Source organism: Pelophylax lessonae (genome assembly GCF_965119305.1).
Source record: "Pelophylax lessonae genome assembly, chromosome: 9".
Classification (NCBI taxonomy): domain Eukaryota; kingdom Metazoa; phylum Chordata; class Amphibia; order Anura; family Ranidae; genus Pelophylax; species Pelophylax lessonae.
The window spans coordinates 182,113,236-182,133,711 of NC_138776.1; the positions used below are offsets into that span (position 1 = coordinate 182,113,236).

Sequence of the window (20,476 nt, forward strand, 5' to 3'; positions counted from 1 at the left end):
TGATTTTAGCAAATGGCTGCAATATAACAAAGAGTGAAAAATTTAAGGGGGTCTGAATACTTTCCGTACCCACTGTACATCTCGGTGTGTGGATGAAGTCTGCATTTTAGTTACACAAAGCCACAGGTTTTGTTTGGGCACCATTACAACCTTCTTAGGAGCACCTTAGCTAAGTAATGGAGAAAAATTGAGGGAGAGGAGAAACATTGGACAACTAGTCAGTACCAGTTTACAAAAGTGTATTTGCTTTGGAAGAATAAATCACCTTTAACGTTGGGTGTCCTACATGTGTGGATGCTGCTGTGTTATGCAAAACTATTAGAATATCTTTTACATTTTAGAATGGGGTGCCTCGAGACTGTCCATAATTTTTAAAGGATGCCTTGACTGAAAAAAGGTTGAGAAACACTGCTCTATCAGGACAGCAGAAACAGGTTAGGACTACAGAACCCCGCCTTTCTTCCATGCCCCATAATATAGAGGCATGAGGTTCTGCAGTCTTCTAGGTCAGCCAAGAAAAATGGAACTGAAAACAGCACAGGCAGAGAGCAAAGACAATTGTCAGCCCACAAGACTTCTGGCAAGATCAACTGGTATTTTTTTTTTAACTCCTCAGATACAGCAAAGCTGTTTTAATGGTAAATTTAGCAGACTAAAAGGAAATTTTAGCCATCTGAAACTGAGCTGTCATTTTACTTATGGTCCATGTGTTTTATCTTCAGGCTGGCTCACACCACAAAAAACGCACTCCAGATCTATTACGGATGCGTTTCTGCAAGTGCACACCCCAGATCTGTTAGGGATGCGTTTCTGCACGTGCGCACCCCAGATCTGTTACGGATGCATTCCAGTGCGATTTTGATGCTTTTCCGGATGCATTCCAGATGTTTTTGGTTTTTTTTTCATTTTATTTATTCATTTTTTTTTTTTTTACGGTACTGGTGGTCCCTTTTTTTCATGCCCCAACTGCCTGTGGACGCCCCGGTTTCTGTTCCAGCCGGTACTAACCTTCCAAGCCCCAGTCACTCCAGCAGGTTTGCAAAGCCGCAACCCAACCTTGGTCAGGTCAGATGACCGTACAGCACCCCCACTGGATCACTGATAAGAACATCTTAGCCAAAAGACCTCCTAACACCTTTGTTGAATAACCCCTGTACAGGCAAAAAGGATGTATAAACCTTACCTGTTCTCCACTCTGGTCTAGTCACGTGACCCTATGTGTCAGCCTGCGGGTGCTGCAGGGGGAAGGAAAGCACAGCTGGGAATTCCTGGGATTGATGACATCATCCATAGGCACCCATGTCCCCGCCATTGTCAGCACTCCCTCCTTTTCTTTTCAGCCACTGCTGGCTGACACAGGGGAGCAGAATCACATGACCAGACTAGAAATAGTATGTATATACTTACTTTTTTTACACTGGTTAATCTGCATGGGTGTTGGAGGAGGGAGTGTGAGTTGGAGTTTGGCTTCAATTTGTTAATGTTTTTGAACCTGCTAACACACTTAACACTCCCCTCCCCCCCGGGCTGGCAATGCTGCTGTCTGCTGTGCCTCCTCTGCTCATTCCTCCTACCCCTAGGTGAAAATAAAGGGAAAAAGCCAAAGAAAAGAAAACCAATGCAGAAACCACATCTAATGATCGGTAAGCCTCAATAAAGAACATTTTTAGTTTTGGGTTTCGTGGCAATCCCTTCTATACAAGGAGGCACTAAAGCCTCATGCAAAAGTGGCATTTCTAAAGTCCACCATAGACAGTTCGAATCTCAGCTGGTTTAGCAGGGACTGGCTGAGATTCGAACCATGTATAGGCAGGCTGATTGTAACCATATTGATCGATCGATCAACCAGCCTGTCAGATTTTTCATGCAATTATTGCCAGCAGCTATGGTCGCTAGCAAAAATCACTGTGGGTTCTCCCAGTCAGGATGGCTCCCCTCACCCAGGAGAACACAGCAGCTCAGTTGGATGGATTCTCCCATTAACACTGACTGTGTTGATGGTGGAATTGAGCGATTTTAGCAACCTATAGGTTGCAGGAAAGAAAATCTTAAGCTTAAAGGCCACTGTGCACGAGCCCTTACTGTCACTTACAATGTCTGCAAATCAAGTAGTCCTAAACACACTTCAGGAGAAAAAAATGAAAATCTATCCCATAGTATAGTCTAAATTTTCTGCATTGTATCCAGTTATAATCACTGGAATAATCCCAGTAAGGGCCAGTTCACACCACATACAGTCCAGTGCCTTTTGTTCTGCATCAAAAACGCATGGAAAATAGGTTGTATGTTTTTTTAATGGCAAAGTTCTCACCAGTGCTTGCAGTTTTAGAAAAAAAAAATAGAACATGCTTACTTTTTCCTGCATTGGAATGCTGTAAAATGCATCAAAAATGCACTGGAACGCACATGTCCTTATTTAAGGTTAAGAAAAAAAAAAAAGGGAGGGGGGGGGGGGGGGGGAAATGCACTGGACTGCATCAAAAACATGCATGCAGAAAAGCATCTGGAACGCATCCGGACTGCGTATCTATGCTGTGAACTGGCCCTAATACAAAGTCTTCAACAATCACTGAAAATGTTCCTGATATATACTATTAGGAAATTATGGAGTCATCTAAAAGTTCCTTATTTTATCACTGGCTAAACGTCAATCAATCAGGGTATAGCCAGCTTTAGTAGCATTGCAAAATCCCACAAATACCTGTTGATCGTACCAGTGAAGCCCACCTAATGCGGCTTCCTGTAACCTATCCGTGGCAACAATGCTGCACTGCTGCTAAACTGAGAGCAGAGTTTCCACTCCTCCTGTGTGCACTACAGTGGGATGGAAAAAATGCTGCAGGGGTCATGGCAATCAGCATTGATACTGCTGATTCAGAATCCCTCCAATGGTAAACAGTAGTGTCTGAGAGAGGGGAGCGTGTGAGACACAAATGAAGACATTTTTGTTTTACTTTATGAAGCTTGTACATAACATACACTACATTAGTAGTATTGGGACTATAAAAGTATTGGGACGCCCGCCTTTACACACACATGAACTTAATTGGCGCCCCAGTCTTAAGGGCCGTACACACTTGACGAAAATCGGACGAATTATCCTCCGATTTTTCTCAGTCTTCTCAGCGTTCATTACCGTTTTTAGTCGACAGTGTATAAATGTTCACAAAATTTCTCGTCCGATTTTTCTTATTTTTTGGCACATTTGTTCCTAGACTTTCGGGTTGTCAACAGATAATGCGCGGTCTTTCGTATACGATTTTTCATGGAACGTACTGCATACACATTACACGAAAATCGGTCGTCTGGGGACGGACAAAAAAAATTTTGGTGTTTGTCCCTCTGTTTTTTTTCGTTGAAAATGTCGGCATCGGCTGCTGAAAGTGGTGTACACACTAGGCGAAAATCGGACGATTTCACATCGGGTGGGAATTTTCGGCAGATTTTCTACTAGTGTGTACCCCACTTTAGTCCATAGGGTTCAATATTGAGTTGGCCCACCCTTTGCAGCTATACCAGCTTCAACTCTTCTGGGAAGGCTGTCCACAAGGTTTAGGAGTGTGTCTATAGAAAAGTTTGATCATTCTTCCAGAAGCGCATTTGTGAGAGGTCAGGCACTGATGTTGGACAAGAAGGCCTGGCTCGCAGTCTCTGTTCTAATTCATTCCAAAAGTGTTCAATCGGGTTGAGGTAAGTACTCTGTGTAGGCTTTAGATTGCCATACAGGAGCACAGCATGAGGCTATATGATCAGCATATTCTCAGTGACTTGCCTTATAATCGGCAGTACCACACTGAAGTGTTTGTGACATCACAAGTATTACCAATCTTAGGTAAAAGGAGAGGATAGCCATGTGACCAACTATCAAATATAAAGGAAATACTGGACAGGGGTACCACTGCTTGTCTCTTCTAAGAATGTGTGTTGCCCGGCTGGGTCTGGCTTCAGTCCTTTTGAGGTCACTGAGCTGAAACATGATTACAACGTAAAAATAAAGTCAGATCACAAGTTCCTAAAGTACTGAAGCCATAAAGTCTGCATGACAGCCAGGGAACTTGCATTTTCAGATGAAATCAGCAATGGCAGCCTTATTATTCTCTAAGTACAAGTTTCCTTTAAGCAAGGCGTTCTTATACATAAAACTTCCACTAGCAACTTTAGCATGATAGTCACACAAACTGTGCAGTATGTTGCACATTGTATATCTAGTCCAAGCACCCCACGGATAGAAGTAACAATACTAATAATATATACATGTAACACACAAACATAAATGAAAGATGATTATACTATGTTCTCCATTTAACACTTATTTTCAGCAAACTTTCTGTTTTCTAAACTGGCCAAACACACTTTGCCAAAACCATAATTTTTGTTCTAAACATTTGAATGTAGCATTGCTACTAATCCTAGACAGAGCCGAGTCCGGCATCTATCAGAAGGGAGATCCAGGAAGCTGCAGCCCAGAAGGTGGTCCTTCTCTCTCCAACCATATCCATGAATTGTCACTACATGCAACTGCAGCATCCGGATACAGACTCTCCACCAATAGCAGCCAGGCCTTGTACGTCAATGGAAACCCATTTATCTTCCCCATTCCCCGGCACACAGAACATCAAACACTATATTCCCAGGAAGATGCAGAAGCCCTTGTCAGCATTTCTAAGGTAGCAAAAAGGTAACTCAAGCTCCTAAATATATGAAAGGCCCCCTAATTCTTGAAATTCAGTGAGCACCACCAAGACCAGTGAGGTGGAAGAACCAGGAGTAAACCAATGGCAAATCTTTGTAAACTTTACAAACATACACAGGACATATAAAAAAACAGCACTGTATGGTCTTAAATGAGGTTAAAATAAAAGCAACAAAAGTGAAATAATATACATGCCTTAAAATAATATACATGACATCAAAAATATAGAAAATTCTGTAAATGCCAAGTGCTGGTGATCAGTCATAGATATAGTCCATATTGTCATGATGAAACATGATTGTTTATTGTTGTAATGTTCTGGTATAATGCTTGTGATGGGAAGGTGGAAAAGGAACCACTTATGACTGTTGTGACACCAAATAGCACTCCATAACACCTTGATGACCACAGAGGCCTGCTAGGTGCTGCAGTCTCTACTGCTGAGGATGATGGGACCGCCTTTCCAAACCCCTTACCATAGCATCATGACACCATGCACTGCATCTCTCCACCCACAATAAGCCATACAGTCAATACCCAACTGATTGCAAAGTCCTCTCCACCTCACACCCCCCTCCTCCTTACCCCCAAGAAGAAAGCCACTTACCCACAAGTTTATTCCAACCAGTCCTCCCCCTAGCCCTCCGCTCCTCCTGGGCTCCCCTCTGATTCTTCTGTGGCACAGGGGGACCACATAAGTCTCAAAGCACTTCCAGGCAACGCCGAACAAAAGCCAGGCAGACTCAAGTCTTTAATTTCAGCAGCATAAGCCGGGCAGTAGTCACCATCACCACCACCATGCTGTCTCTCTCCCTCCCCTCTAAGGACACCCTGCTCTCCTCCTCTCTCTCTCTTCTGCCTGTCCAGCTACTGCACAACACTCATCAATTATTAATTGCTTGTCTCCAGATTTCCAGGCAAAACCAATAACAGATGGGCTCCCTGCTAATGGCTCAGTGTGTAGCAGCCAACTGGCTGTGTGTGTTTGCAGCCTCCAGAGACAATGAGAAGAATCAGGTTAAGCCTCCTAACTTCACACATGCCCAGGCAGACACAATGTAGTCCCCCCCAGTGCAGCACTGCAGTCTCAGCCCCGGCCAGGGGAAAGAAGATGGATCTGAACAGGGTTTTGTCTCACCTCGGCACCATGCGGCAGGAATTCTCAAGCCTTTCCACACTCTGTGTCTACAGAGCTTTGCTGTTTTCTGTTACACACATTCACCATGCACACACACACATACACACACACATTCACACTCAGGCAGCCTCAGTCATTTGCCAGAAGGCAGAGAGGAGAGACAGAGGAGGAGGAGGGGGGGGGGGGTGTAGTGGGAGAGAAAGGGAGGAAAGAAAAAAAACCAAGCAGCAGCTCACATTACAAAACTTACACGAGGGGAGGTGCTAGGCACTATCCTTTAACCCTTTCCCCAGCACAGGCCACTATGGGGCGAGGGGGCGAGGAGCCAACCCACTGCACTCAGATCGGGATCAACAGCAAAAGACATTACAGGACTGATAGGAAAATAAATGTGGGGTGTCTGATGAGCCCTCCCTTCTTTTTTCACACACTCCTCCCTGAACTTAGGATACCACTGACTGCCATTCAAGACATGATGGCACAGACCACACTCATTCACTACAAATGCTTTTCTGTGTTCCTTCTGCAGCCACATAGTCTGGGAAAAGGACATGCAAATGAGGCCAGCTGCACAATGCCTGGCACACACTGTGCTCAAAGTACATGGAGGAAAACATATGCCATGATCAGGATGCCCACTATAGTCACTGCCAGTGCAATCATATCCATTGAAATACTAAACATTAGGAATAAGTAGCCAATGACCTAGGTCTAGGAGGTCAATACAATTATCAACACCAATCATCTGGGAGTCATGTGACAGGGCCAGACTGGATATAAACTAATCACACTATCAGTATCTTATATAATGCTGGCCATACACTATAGAAAAATCGTTCAAATTCATTTTCGAAAAACGAACATGAGAGCAGACGATCGGCTATGAGAGCAGACGATCGTGCCATCATGTAATGACTACATTTTGATTGATAAATCGTTCAATGGACATAAATTAATCAGTTTTTTGTTCGTTTTGTAACATATGCCTAGTGCAAACAGTTCAGGTGAGAAACACATTAACGTTTCAATTTATCGTTCGTTCTGCAGAATTTTCCAAACTGTTCCTTCGATTTTAAGCTCTAAAAAGTTAAAACAGATTTTCTATGTGTGCCCATTAACTGGATGAAAAACAAAGGAATGGACCAAATGACAGATTTTCGAACGATTTTTCGACTAGCGTATGGCCAGCCTAAGTATTTTACAGCAAACTGCAATTTAATGAAAGTTAAAGGAGAAGTCCAGGCAAAAGCGAACGCTAAACCTGCTCTGTGCCACTGCCACATTCTAAACCCAATCTATCGAACCCCAGAAAGCAAAAGTCACTGAGTGGGTAAAGCTTGTGGTTTTGCTGCCCCCTCAGGATCAAGGGTATCCAAAACCAATTGGGAAACAACAAAAAGAAAAGGGGTGCACCGACCTAGTGCATTACCACTAAAAACATTAAAATATTTAAAAGTATATATTATATACTCACAAAACAGGTGTGAATGTACACACATCAACATGATATACATGGAATCTCCAAGGTAGCCAAGGTACTGCGCGATGCTGGATGATATGCAGTGAGACTGTTGTGGCTAGGCTGATGCGTTTCGGGGGCAAGCCCCCTTCCTCAGAGCCAAGAAATGCTGCTGAGATTGAGAAAGGACACCTGTGCCAAGCGAATTCGTAAATTGGTACTGCTAACTATAAATCCAGGTTATCTGGCTGTTACGCGGATACATTTAACTCTGTCTAGTTGCAGACCCCAAAAACAAGTGTGCAGATAAAGAGATCCAGGTTCACTCGGACTTCACCTGTTTGTTCTAGGTCAGACAACAAGCATTTTCAGGAGGCGCTGGAGGAATGGCAGCCGCCATTATGATGGATCAGGTCTACTTTATATCTGTTCCCTTATTTCATAACTTATCAGGACGAGTCTACAAACTGATGCTGTGTCATGATATGTGATGGCGAAACGTCTGCCATAAACGCAGGTGCTGAGCACACATGGGCACTGGCCGGATAATCCATATAAAGTTGTAACTGGAAACTTTTCCAACCAAATATTTCTGGAATAGCCCAATATAGACTAGGTGCAGATATCGTCATTGCATTCCCCATTTGTGTATAAAAATATCCAGAGGGCCAATTCAGCTTCTGAGCCATAAGGAATGAACTGTGAAAACGTTTCCCCCTGCGATTTTCTCTGTAATAAGCTGGCCATAGATGGTCTGAAAATAGAAACCATCTTTTGATGCCTTCATTTCACCGATCATCTCTGGATTTTTAATTGTTTTCAACATTAAAGTATAATATTTTTGTTGGATCCAGGTTAAACTTTTGCACATTATTTTTCGATCAATTTCACGAAAATAATTTGTTTAAAGTTTTCCAACATGACCATTCATTTTTTCCCCCAAGAAGAATTGTATAAAAATTGTGGAATTGACCACAATAATGAAAAGAAAATGGAACGATTGGTTCTCTCAATTTTTGTTTGATATTCTACCCACCCATGGCCAGCTTTACCCCGCTTTCCTTTCCTTGGTTACATCTCTGTCCACATAGACAAGAGACTGGCTAACCTCCCTTTTATTTCCTTAGTGAATTAATAGAACTAGCAAAAGCTGGTTATACAAATTGCTTGAGGGCTTGGAATCATTGCTCACCAGCAGTATATATGGTGGGTTAATTGTCAAAGGAATCCCACTCCTTGGAATGACTTGCTCTTTATTGGAGGTGGGGGTGGGAGGTTTACTACATGAATCAGGCCAGATAGAAGAGGCAATTCAATAGGAGCAATGTGAGGCTGAGCCTACTGTACATTTCCTAATATGTATAAACAAAACCATTCTGCTACTTTGTAAATGTTTCTGTGGTTTTCAAAATAGGGAAGTGTTTGTAAACATAGAACTTCCTTTACAGATCTAATTTGACAATTGGCAGATAGAGAGAAAAGTAAAAGAATCATCATATTAAAGGCTGATCACCTATGATTTACTAAAGGCAAATATACTGTGCACAACAAGTGTACTTGCTCCAGAGCTTAGTAAATGAGATAAAACTTCACTTTGCAAAGAATACCCAATCACCTGCAAGGAAAATAAAACCGTATTTTTGTTTGTACGTGATTGGATGATAGAAACCAGCAGAACTTCCCCTCTAGAGCAAATGCACCTAAAGTGCACAGTAGATTTGTCTTTAGTAAATCGACCTCAGTGTGTTATTTCCCAGTCAGTGGCACATGAACCCAGAGAAGACTGATGACAGATTCAAGATATACCATTTAAAGCGGAGCTCCGCTTGTTTGCTCCCCCCCCCTCCGCTGCCACATTTGGCACCTTTCAGGGGGGAGTGGGTACCTCTTTTTGACAGGTACCCGTCGCCACGGCAAGGTCCCTTGGAACCAAATAGATATGAGAGCACAGAGACCGCTCTGGTATTGAAATGTCCTCACAATCAGAAGGGTGCAGGTTAGGTCCGTAGTCCCGACAGCTGTACAATTATAAGAAGGCAACCGCACACCAACTTGAGAGTGATAGTAGATGATAAAAACCTTTTATTGTTCACTTAGTCATAACGGTTATGACTAAGCGAACATAGTTTCGTGAAACGCGTCAACTGTTTTTCACTCTCTAGTCCCTGGTTTGTCATTTTGGATTTTATGGATTTTCAATGAAAGGTTTTCATCATCTACTATCACTCTCAAGTTGGTGTGCGGTTGCCTTCTTCTAATTGTAAGGTCCCTTGGAAGTTTGCCCCCCCCCCCCTCCTCTTTCCCCCGATGCTAAGCCATTCACAAAGCGCAGCGCGCTTCGTGCATGCGCAGTAGGGAAGCTGCAAGGCTTCACTGCCGGTTTTCTGTACAACGTATGGGGCGGCAGCACTCGAGAGCCGATTGGAAAATCAGCTAGGGTGCGGACATCACGGTATAAGTAAGTGTCCTAATATTAAAAGCCAGCAGCTAAAGTATTTGTAGCTGCTGACTTTTGATTTTTTTAGTGGGGGGCGGAACTTCGCTTTAAAGTTTCTGCAAATACGTCATATAATAATAAAAGAAAATCTTGATCTATAGGTAAAAACAAGTGCTTACTTGAAAAATATAAATAAATAGTGGGAACTGGTAGTAAATGTATACACATCAAGGTGCACTGGGGATTGGTTGACCTACACCATGAGTTACTTTATAATCATAGGTTTCCACACCATGGAATATTTTTTTTAGGGCTTGTTCACACTTTCTAACACTTAACAAATGCTCCAATAGCATTATTCTGATGCCTCCTGATGGGATAGGGCTACACTCGGTCTGGCCTTTGGGCCGGGATAGAAAAAGCCCGTAGTGTATGTGCCCCTGGGGTGGCAGCCCAGGGGTGCCTTAATTTCTCACTGGTGAGGGGCAGCTCGCCTGAGTTATTTTGGCACCTTGGTCACTGCACTATGCACACCTTTTTCGCACCTGCCTCTTGGGACAGGCCTTTTGGCTTGCACCAGAGGAATTTTTTATTCCGGCTGGAAGGCCTGCCTTGGTTCCTCACAGGGCACCATAGCACTTTCCCCACTTCCCTTTCCCCCACTCTTTGTTTTGTTTGTCTCTTTTTCTTTGTAGTTTGTCACCTGCACTGTCACCTTTGTTTTCTTTTTTTGCACTACTTGTAGGGTGTGGGTCCTCGGGCCCTGCCTTGAGTCTTGGGAGGGGGTGGATATGGCCTTTTGGCTTAGTTCGCCCTCTCCCATGGGGGTCTCCCTTCGGGGGAGCCCCACTTAGTACTCGGTGGGGGCTGTTTCGGCAGTCCCCCTGAAGAACGGGGTCGGTCTGGTTTCGGCCAGACAGACCATGAGTACCTTAAATCCCTGTCAGGAGTCTTGCGCCCCGGGGGATCGAGGTTCGGGTCCTACCTCTTCGGAGGGAAGACCTTTTGTTTCGCACACCCTGTGCACTTTTTGTGTTCCTCACGTTTGTGTGTGTGCACTTTTTTATGCACCGGGTGGAGTCTTTTGAGTGTGTTTCACACGCTACGGGCTTAAAAAAAGAAATTAGTATGGGCATTAGACTGGGGTCGATTAGCTTTAATATGAATGTTTTACGCATTAATGAGGAGTTAAAAATGCTCCCCAAATGCCCTATGCATAGTTTTGAAGCATTTGATGAGCATTAAGACACGTTAAAACCACTCTGCAAACACTTACTTTTAAATAGGAAATAACAGTACTGGAAATAAACTAATTTTAATGACCCGCAACAACGCCGCAAATGCCTGCCAGAGCATTTGCAAAGCATTACCATAGGCTTGAATAGGAGGCGCTGAAAGGCCGCAAACGCCTCTTGACTCGGCATGAGGCTTCAATTATGAAGCGAATGCTTCATATTTTGATAATGTGAACAGCACTGTGTGCTGTCCATTGTATTATTTGCATAGGCATTTCAGGGGCGTTTTTAATGCCCCTCAAACACCTGCTTTTAATGCCAGTGTGAACTTAGCCTTAATCATTGGCTTCCAATAAAATAAAGTTTATGCTTCAAACCTGGCTTACTCAAGCCTGCCATACATGGCAGGAATCAGACAAAATGTAAGCCATGGTTGGCCCTGTTAACACCATCCTACTTGACAAAAGTAGATTTTTCTATAGCTTTTTGTCAAAGAAGCATGGTGGAAAATTATCAGTTTAATAGTGGCTGAATCCAATCAGATGCAGTCACTGTTAGGGTGTTCTGACAGCCACAGACTCTTAGAATACAACAAATAGCTGGCAGAGGAGATTCCTTCATGCTGATTATCATGGATAGAGGAATTTATTAGATTGTTCTGCTTCAGTCCCCACTAAATCAATAATGTATAGCTAGCCTCGCATTTCAAGCTCTAAGTAACTTGGGCCCCACTTATCTGATAAAACTGCTAAATACCCATATTCATCACACTCTTACTGCTCAAAAATCGCCCAGAGCCGTCTATAAATTTTCTTGGATCTTGTGCATTCTTTAATGCAGCGCCCTCAGTATGGATCTCCCTGTCATCCATTGTGCTAGAAGCACCCTCTGTGACTGTTCCTAAAAGCAAACTCAAGACACATCTATTCACCCAGGCTTATAGCTACACCTGACAAATCCTCTTCAAACGTTCCAATTTGATAGGCACTTGGGTGTCCCCAGGGAGAAAAGGGCCACAGAAATGCTATGATAAAGTTAACAGCTTAATACAGTGACAGCTGAAGAAAGATTCATGCAGGCACTGGAAGGGGTACACACATACTTGATATCTATGCTATAATGGGGTACTTCAAATAATGTTGAGAATTGCTGCCTACATTCAAGAAACTGCAGAGTAAAGCTGCATATGTTGGGCTCCCTCTAGTGGAAAAACAAAGAAGCACAATCTTTTCTATGAGCCTAGTTTTTTTGACCTGGATGTTTAATGTACAAAGGTTCAATTTGGTATATAAGTAAATTAAATCATCCCTGCCAGTCACCTTAAAAAACAAAATTTAAGGACAGTACCATACCAAGTCCTTCCTTGCATCATCTACCTTGGCTCTCTTCAAGCACTGAGCCACCAAAAGACTTTTCAATATTCAACACTCCCAGTACTGTCAGATTGGTGTGTCCCCAGTTGGGCTTTGTGCTTCCATCCTTTGACCCCCATGATACTACAGGTCACAGATGTGTCGAGTCGGAATAAAGAATCACAGGGGATACAGACATTGCACTATCCTGAAAAAGTGTAATGGTCCTGGTGGAGGCTGTAGCACATACATTAAGTTCACTCCTCCTCTAAAGTCCCACAACTGCCTTTTGAACTTGGCAGTGACGTCCAGTTTCCAGCAATGATGTGGGCAATGACGCGGCACTGCTCCTCATTTCAGAGCAGAGTGGATACACTCATATAATCTGTAGTAGTGCCTGTAGTGCAGGTAGGATGACAATGTTGGAGGGGGGCCTGGCTGTCAGCATTTTCACTTCTAATTCACTAGTCTGTAGCTGGTCAATCAACACCTGGCTACACCTAGTCCTGCCCACTTTGTTGCTGAGCTGCAGTGTCTGGAAGGGGTAGCATGTGAGACACGAACGAAGGAGGATCTGCACCAGTGACAGTAAAGGAGGTTGTTTATTTTATGAGGCTTATGCACCGACATAGTACCTGGACTTGAGACTTGTTTCGTTTTTAATACAGAAGCCTGTAATTCTATTTGAAAGAATACGTTTACTTTTTAGAAATAAATAATAAATGCATATTTTTTTATTTTTTGCAGTTTATTTTTTGATTGGCTGCTGCTGTGTCCAATCACATGCCCCAAAACCCCCTGCACAAAATCACGTACATGTACGTGATTTCGCACAGCTGGGCAGCCCTGCCGCAGTATATATGCGGTTGGCAGTCCGGAAGTGGTTAATAAAACCTTTACTTTTTTTTTTTTTTTTTTTTAGTACATACTTATTTGAGACCCAGTGATGTCATCTGAGGTCTCTGTGCTTCCCTATGTAATACAGCCAAATTATGTCTGCTCGAAAGAGCCTTCAGTGTACATATCTTCCTGATAACGTGCCCACATGTGCTGCCAAGTGTCCATTACTGAAAGAACTGAACTCTAAATAAAAGGGAAGGCCCAGGGATAGTAAGGCTGGGAAGGAAAGAACTAAATGATGCTGGAAATCCAGGCAGGAAATGAGGCCGGCTCCATCTGACTTGTTGCAGTTTCTAATGCATACTGTTAGAAGCTGAAAATGTGCAGTGTAATCGACTAACCAATTTCAATACAGGAGAGCAGTCTGTACAACTGTGCAAGACGGAAATCGGAGTTCCACCCAAAAGCGGAACTTACCTTATATGCTCCCCTCCCCCCTGGTGCCACATTTGTTTTTGACAGGTACCCTTCCCCACTTCCGGGAGACAGAGCCGCGGAGCTGTCCCTCTGAGGTTTGGCCCCCCCACCTTCTTTTTCCGCCGCCGGGCCAATTAGAAAGTGCAGCATGCTTCGCGCATGCACAGTAGGGAACAAGTTGTGAAGCCGAAAAGGCTTCAGTGCCTGGTTCCCTTACCATGAATGGTGGCGGCAGCACCCTAGAGCCGATACGTAAATCGACTTTGGCTGCCGACATTGTGGGCTCCCTGGAACGGTAAGTTCTAATATTTAAAAGTCAGCAGCTACAGTATTTGCCTACGCACTGTGTAAAGGTGTACATAATAATTGACAACGCACGAGAACGGACACTATATATAATGCAGGACTTGACAAAGCGCATACGCGTAGTCACAGCATCGGGGACGCTTGTGTTTCACACTGGTTCTTTGTCGGATGAGTGTCTTTCCTTCCGGACACTGCACGAGTGCCTCCAGCGCTGCATTGACGACTTATCCATGTGCTGGCTGAGTCCGGCGTGGCTTTCCTCAAGCTACCATTCCTGTGAGCCTCAGCATCTGGCATTCCTGGCACCTTCCATCTGGCACTCCTACTTCCATTTGTGGTCTTGCCCTCCCCGGGACCCGGTGTGGTAATGTGCATTCATGTTCCTGGTTTATCCAATTAAACTATTTTATTGATTCATTGTTTTGGATCCTCCTCTGGTAATTATAAGTGTCAATTCCCATGCACTGTCAATTATTGTTGTGTATTCCGGGAGCATCTTATCCTATGCTTTTTGACTGGCTGCATGGTGAAACTAACTTTGCATATTGGAGTTCAATTGTGGTTACCCTCCCGCATAGGTGTTATACTAGTAGAGAGCACCTGGAACGTTTTGGTTCACTGTGTAAAGGTGGTCTACAGCTTCTAATCAAAGATTTATATGCGACAGACATTTTTCTTTAGTGACCTCAAACTGGGATAATGAATACCGAAACTTTAGTAATGGGCCACTTTAAAGCTTTGTAATACTTGTTAAGTAATAGACGCAAAACCTTGATGAATGTGCTACTAAGTTAGTTTTAGTACTACTGGTCACTGGCATTTGGTCATGTAATCTCTGTTGAAGGGAAGGTTCAAAGTCCATCTGTAACTTTTTTTTTATGCATACTTACATTTGCAGCACTTTATTTATGGTGGTCACAAACGTGAAACCATAGTATCCATTTTCATCCAGATTGAGCATCAATCTAATGTCTATGGCAGCAGCAGGTAAATGTCAGCTAACCACACTCAGAGAACTGATCCGACAGGTTTGAAAAACATGCAATTGCTATTGTTTCTATCATAGATAAGTGGCACCGGGTGCTGTCTGCCACTGCTTTCTGTGGGTAATGGATTAGTATGGATGTGTAGGACCCCACCAGCCAAAATACATAGATCAAGCTTGCCTGCACCAGCACTACCATGCCTGCCTGTTCAAAAATACCAGTTTTTTTTTTTAACCACTTCCCAGTGGTTATGCCGGGAGGATGCCTGCACCTACAGCCATCTTCCCGGTAACATTATTTTCAGCCAGCTATTCTGTAGAAGGCATAAGTGATCTGAGTGCCTAATTAGCCATTCGATCACTTCTGCAGGTGGTGGAAGGGGGTCCCATCCCCCTCCCGCCAATGCCTCTCCCGGGCTCTCTGGTTCTATCGCGGAGAGATGCGGCCAGCGGCGATGGGTGCCTGGGATAGAGAGTGGAACTGACGTTGTGGAGTATTCGTCACTTCTGGTTCTGCCCTTTTGTTTACCTGGCCACCAGCGGCCAGGGAAGCAGCCAATCGGATTTATCTCGTTCCGGTCAGCTGCATGGGGGGGCCAGAGGAGAGAATTGGGGTCTAATAGACTGATAATCAGTGCCCTGATTACAGTAAAGCAAATAAAGTGCCCATCAGTGCCGCCAGTCAGTGCCCATCAGTGCCGCCAGTCAGCATTGCCTAGCAGTGCCCATCAGTGCCAACTATCAGTGCCCATCAGAGCCACCTATCAGTGTGGCATATTAGTGCCTCCCCATCAGTGCCACCTCAGTTTAGCCTCATTAGCACACATCAGAGAAGGAGAAAAATTACTGTTTTACAAATCTACTGACTGAAACTAAGAAAAACTTATTTTTTTCTAAATTTCCTGTCTTTTTTCTTTAGTAACAAAGAAAAAAAAAACAGCTGTGATTAAATACCACCAAAAGAAAGCTCTATTTGTGTAAAAAAAAATAATATTTTTATTTGGATACAGCATTGCATGACCGTGCAACTGTCATTCAAAGTGTGACAGCGCTAAAAGCTGAAAATTGGTCTGGGCAGGAAGGGGGTGAATGTGCCCTGTATTGAAGTGGTTAAACATGAGGGGTGGGAAAAGCTAAAAAGAAATTCCCAAGGCTAACTATAGCCAACCAGGTAAAAAGGAGCTCAACCAGGTAAAAAGGAGCTCAACCAAAAAAAAAATATACCCTCAAAGAGGACCAGGTCCTCTAAACAGCAACCTGCAAAACCTTGCGGCCAAAGGAAGCATCCACAGATGCAAATACATCCAGTTTAAAGAACTTTGTGAAAGTGTGCACCAACGACAGGTGGCTGCCTTGCAAACCTGTGTCACTGACGCCTGATGATGAAAGGCCCAGGAGGCATTGAGCGCCCGAGTAGAGTGCGCTTTGACAGGGCAAAGGAGGAACCTGACCCCTGATGGAATAGACCTGGATCACCGTCTGTCTGATCCATCTGGAAATGTTTGCAGAGGCTCATTCGTGAGCACAAATAGTGAGTCTGACTTCCTAAATGACTCTGTAGCTGCCAGGTACACCCTAATTGCCTGGACCACATCCAAGGTATGCAAGGCCATTTCCTTCAGATGTTTTGGCCTGGGACACAGGGAAGGCAACACAAGGTCTTCACTCAAATGAAAATCAGAGACAACCTATGGAAGGAACAACGAACAGGGATGAAGAACAACCTTATCTCTGTGAACCACCAAGTAAGGTGAAAGACAGGATAACGCCGCCAATTCAAACACCCTGCACACAGAGGTGATAGCCACCAAGAAGGCCACCTTCTTGGACAGCCTAATCAGGGGAATCTCCCAAAAATTCTTAAAAGGAGGCTTCTGGAGGACTGAGAGCACCAACTTGAGGTCCCAAGGCGGCAACAGAGACCGCACTGGAGGGGCCAAGTGCCTAACTCCCTGAAGAAAAGTACGTTATGTGGCCAAGGGCTGTTGAAAGAAGACCGCTAAGACACCACCTGACCCTTGATAGTATTCAAGGCAAGTTTCTGCTCAACCCCCACCCCCCCCCCCCGGTGAAGGAAGGTAAAGATCCGAGCCACGAGAAAGAGCGAGGATGAACCCCAAGAGACTCACACCCCAAAATGTATGACTTCCATGTACGATGGTAGATCTTTCTAGAAGTAGATTTCCTAGCTTTTAACAGCGTTGGAATCACTGACTTAGACAAACTTCTATCCATCAGCAATTGGTGAAAACACCCCTGGATGAAGGGACCACTCCCTTTTGTCCAACGCCTGCCGACTGAGGTAATCTGCGTGTCAGTTTTCCACCCCAGGAATGTGTACGGCAGAGGGGGCTGTAACAAATTGTTCTGCCCACCTTAGAATGCCCACTACCTCCAGAGGTGCAAGGACATTTCTTGTACCCCCCCTGGTGATTGACATAAGCCATGGCATTGTCCGATTAATTGTGCACTGGACATCCCTGAAGACGATCCATCCAATAGTCCAGGCACAGTCTGATTGCTCGTAGTTCCAAGACATTGATCGGGAGTCTGGGCTCTTCCAGTGTCCAGATCCTCTGAGCAGAACTTTTGCAGAGGACGCCTCCCCAGCCGGACAGGCTAACATCCATGGTAACCACTGTCCAATACAAGGGGAAGAAGGATTTGCCCAGCCGGAGTAGCAGAGAACAAAGCCACCCTATCGGAGACTCCTTCGTTCCCCGGCTCGGCTGGATCGGATTTCCAGAGTCTGCAGAGTCTTGTCCCATTTGGTCAGAATCTCCCTTTGCAGGAACCTCATATGGAACTGTGCAAAGGGAACCACCTCGAAGGTAGACACCACCAGGCCCAGCACCCCCATGCAAGTCTGGAGGGATGACCATCTGCTGGACAACAGGAGACGAATTGCAGCCTGCAATTTCTGGAGTTTGTCCAGAGGAAGGAGCACTCTGGCTAAGGCCGAGTCAGACCCAGATAGTCCAGCTTTGTGGACAGAACCGGAGCAGAATTCTGAAAATTCAGAATCCAGTCAAACTCACTCAGGGTTCGTATGGTGATTTCCAGGTTTTCCACCAGAGCAGTGGGAGACTCTGCTCGCAGAAGGAGGTTGTCCGAATAGCCCAGTACCACAAACCCCCATTGGCGTAACAATGCTAGCACCGGGGCTAATACTTTTGTGAAGACCAGAGGAGGGAGCAGAGGCGAGACCAAAGCATAACGCCACAAACTGATAATTCTCCTTTCCCACGGCAAAGCAAACGAAACGCTGGTGACAGGCACATATTGGAATGTGAATATTGGAATGTGAAAGTAAGCATCCTTGATGTCGACAGAGGCAAGTACATCCCCCTGATGCGGGGATGCCACCACCGTGCGAATGGACTCCATCCTGAACTTCTGCATCCACACAACAGACCCTGTAAGCGGTCCAGGTGCAAGCAAGTAGGAAGGAAAGAATCTTGCAGAGGGACAAGAGCTAAACTCGATCTGGTAGCTGGATCGAATGACTTTGTGGACCCACTTGTCTTGTAGTCCACGGGTCCGGAAACCAGCAAAGACGTCCCCCCACCCCCGATATGGGTGAGTGAGGGCGCACCTTCATGCTGAAGGAGCCTTGTCCGCAGGTCTGGAGATGCCCGCTCTCGGCTTGCCAGACCAGGTTCATTTGGATCCCTCAGAGGAGGCCCTGAAAGGCTTTGAGTCCTTGTCAGTTGACCCTGGGGAACAAAAAAAGTTATTATGAGCCGAGGAGGGCGGCCCACGTGTACGTCGACAGTCCTTGCCCTAAGTAGCCTGCGGAAGAAAGGTACTCTTTCCCCCTGTGAGACCTTTACTGATGTTATCCAGGGTAGCTCCAAACAGGCAATCTCCTTGAAAGGGGAGATCAGTCAAGGTTTTTTTTAGAAGTCTGGTCAGCAGACCAGCATTTGAGCCAAAAGACACGCCGAAGGACCACTGCCAAAACAGAGAGCCGAGCCACTAGGGGAGCCACATCCAAAGAGGCATCACAGATAAACTGCAGCCCCTGGACCAGCTCAGCAAAGGTGGGGGCTGTCCTCCCTCCAGGTCACGGCATAAAAGCTTAGCCAACTTGGTCAGAGTTTGTGACACCAGGACAATGGTGAATACCGGCCTCAGTGCCGAACCCGCCAGAGTGTACATATTGCGGGCCACAGCCTCCGCCTTCCTGTCAGCTGGATCCTTATAGGCTGGGGACTATTCAACCAGAATAATGGTTGCCTTGTTCAATCTGGAAACTGGAGGGTCCACCACCGGCGGAACAGTCCACTTCTCAATAAGGGACTCCTCATAGGGGTATTGCCTAGCAAATAGTTTAGGGACCCCAAGGGGACGCTTTGGTTGTCCCCCACTCTTTAGCGACAATTCTGTCAAAATAGGCAGGGAAAGCAAACACCTTTTCCGCTCTGGATGGCTTGTGAGTGCCAAAGGGAACCTGCGCCCCTGTCGCAGCTGCGTCCTCCATCTTTAATGTCTTACGCAGAGATATAATCAGTGTTTCCACCAGTGCCTTTTTGTGCGCGTTTGCAGATGTGGAGGAATCATTCTCACTATCTGAGGATTCCGGGCACGTGGTCGCAGACCCAGCAGGGAGACCCACGTCCGCGGCAGCCGTATCAGATTCAGGATCTGATGAGACAGATGAGGCAGGGGAAGGCGGGGGGGGGGGGGGGGCGCTTCTTGCTAGCCCATCGCCGAAAAGCCACCTCCACCCAGGACACAAAGGACTCTAGGACAGCCGTCAGTGCATGGATGGATGGTTGGGACCCGGAGGGCTCCGCAGCTTTAGAGAGGGGATCAGTTGGGGAGATGTGCTCCAAAGACTCCATGAGTCACCAGGGGGACCCCACAAAAAAAAGAGTAAAACCATGCAAAGGGACAGCCCCCACCGCGCTGGCAGCACCACCCGGTCGCAAAGCACCAAACGATCCTCAGCAGAGAGGGAGAGGACTCCACCAGACTCGCCACCCAGCAGAATTAGGCACCTGCAGCCACCAGGATGATCTGCACTCCACGTGCGGCGATCAGGAAGTGAAAAGATCCAGGAGTCAGCACCAGGAGACAAGGAGGGCCCCCCTCTGCCAAAATTAGCACTCACAGGGCTCCACTGTCATGGCCGCTGCTATTTTCAATGGCAAACCACCACAAAATGTCCGCCGGACTACACAAACATGGCCACCGTGCATTGATCACCCAGGCTACAGCAAAATGGCAGCACCACGAGGCTCCCAGGGACCCAAGAGGGATCCCTAGACCTGGACAGGCACAGGCAGGACAGAGGGCCCTGGCAGGAGCCCCCACTGGGTACAGCCTCCCCCTGCACAGCCGACTGTCCGTACCCTGGCGGCACACCCCCCGCCCCCATTGCCAGCATAGCGCCCTGCCCCCACCCCAGGAGGTGGACCAGACCACCCACACAGCCCCAGCATAAATGGAGTGGGGGCAGGATGGGGTGACAGAAGGGGGGTGCCTGACGGGAAGGAGGGGAACCCAGGGGTCTGATCATCCCAGGGAGGGGCCCATGTCCACCCCAAAA

At 45.8% G+C, this 20,476-nt stretch overlaps 1 protein-coding gene across 10 annotated transcripts in view; it reads right to left on the minus strand.

Moving 5' to 3' along the window:
- The window catches only part of ZMIZ1 (zinc finger MIZ-type containing 1), a 223,939-nt gene that overhangs the window by 85,013 nt on the left and 118,450 nt on the right, over positions 1-20,476 (minus strand). The window contains exon 1 of one of the 10 annotated variants that reach the window (XM_082267641.1): positions 5,832-5,973. The exons of 8 other annotated variants lie outside the window; for them this stretch is intronic. The gene's annotated coding sequence lies outside the window, so the exon portion shown is untranslated. Of the gene's footprint in view, positions 1-5,300; positions 5,736-5,831; positions 5,974-20,476 lie in introns of those variants that run through there. One more of the 10 variants, XM_082267632.1, reaches the window with a different exon arrangement.